This window comes from Plectropomus leopardus, unplaced genomic scaffold (genome assembly GCF_008729295.1).
Source record: "Plectropomus leopardus isolate mb unplaced genomic scaffold, YSFRI_Pleo_2.0 unplaced_scaffold3202, whole genome shotgun sequence".
Lineage (NCBI taxonomy): Eukaryota > Metazoa > Chordata > Actinopteri > Perciformes > Serranidae > Plectropomus > Plectropomus leopardus.
In genome coordinates, this window is record NW_024634950.1 from 2,114 (window position 1) to 3,751 (window position 1,638).

General features: G+C 35.4%; 1 long non-coding RNA gene across 1 annotated transcript; it reads left to right on the forward strand.

The window, feature by feature from the left end:
• The first annotated feature begins 454 nt into the window (after window positions 1-454).
• LOC121938769 lies at window positions 455-765 on the forward strand. Its single transcript, XR_006105360.1, has 2 exons — window positions 455-537; window positions 712-765. It is a non-coding gene; the product is annotated as an uncharacterized LOC121938769 (long non-coding RNA).
• The last annotated feature ends 873 nt before the right edge of the window (window positions 766-1,638 follow it).

Genomic DNA, 1,638 nt, shown 5'->3' on the forward strand with positions numbered 1-1,638 from the left:
TTTTGCAACTTTCTTTGCGATGGCATGCCTTTTAAGGCTATTTTAAGTTGTTTAATGTGGTTTTAAGCTGTTTTTGGGACAGGTCTATTTTGACATTTTTGCCATACTATAGCCTTGCATTTTCGGTCATTTTTTTTGGACATGCAAAATATGGTATTTTTAGCCTTTTTGCAACTTTCTTTGCTATGGCGTGTCTTGGAAGGCCATTTTATGCGGTTTTATGTGGTTTTCAGCTCGTTTTGGGACAGGTATATTTTGACATTTTTGCCATACTATAGCCTTGCATTTTCGGTCATTTTTTGGACATGCGAAATTATGGGTTTTTGGCCCTTTTTGCAACTTTCTTTGCTATGGCATGTTTTTAAGGCTATTTTATGTTGTTTTATGTGGTTTTAAGCTGTTTTTGGGACGGGTCATATTTTTGACATTTTTGCCATACTATAGCCTTGCTTTTTTTTCGGTCATTTTTTGGATATTCGAAATGATGGTGTTTTTGGCTGTTTTTGCAACTTTCGATGCTATGGCAAGTCTCAGAAGGTTATTTTACATGTTGTTTAATGTGTTTTTCATCTTTTTTTGGGACAGGTCCTATTTTGACATTTTTGCCATACTATAGCCTTGCATTTTCGGTCATTTTTTGGACATATGCAAATTATGGTGTTTTTTTGGACTTTTATTGCAACTTTCGATGCTATGGCAAAGTCTCAGAAGGCTATTTTAGGTTGTTTAATGTGGTTTTAAGCTGTTTTTGGGACAGGTCCTATTTTGACATTTTTGCCATACTATAGCCTTGCATTTTCGGTCATTTTTTCGGATATGCGAAATTATGGTGTTTTTTTGGACTTTATTGCAACTTTCGATGCTATGGCAAGTCTCAGAAGGCTATTTTAGGTGGTTTAATGTGGTTTTTAGCTGTTTTGGGACAGGTCCCATTTTGACATTTTTGCCATACTATAGCCTTGCATTTTCTGTCATTTTTTATGCATTCAAAAATCTGGTGTTTTTGGCCCTTTTTTGCAACTTTCTTTGCTATGGCATGTCTTTTCCAAAGGCTATTTTATGTGGTTTAATGTGGTTTTAGCTGTTTTTGGGGACGGGTCATATTTTGACATTTTTGCCATACTATAGCCTTGCATTTTCGGTCGTTTTTTGGATATTCAAAATTATGGTGTTTCTGGCTGTTTTTGCAACTTTCGATGCTATGGCAAGTCTCAGAAGACCATTTTTAAATTGTTTAATGTGGTTTTAAGCTGTTTTTGGGACAGGTCCTATTTTGACATTTTTGCCATACTATAGCCTTGCATTTTCGGTCATTTTTTGGATATGCAAATTCTGGTGTTTTTGGCCTTTTTTGAAACTTTCTTTGCTATGGCGTGTCTTGGAAGGCTATTTTATGCGGTTTTTATGTGGTTTTCAGCTCGTTTTTTGGGAAGGGTCATATTTTGACATTTTTGCCATACTATAGCCTTGCATTTTCGGTCATTTTTTGGACATGCGAAATTATGGTGTTTTTTGGACTTTTATTGAAACTTTCGATGCTATGGCATGTCTCAGAAGGCTATTTTAGGTTGTTTAATGTGGTTTTAAGCTGTTTTTTTGGGACAGGTCATATTTTGACATTTTTGCCATACTATAGCC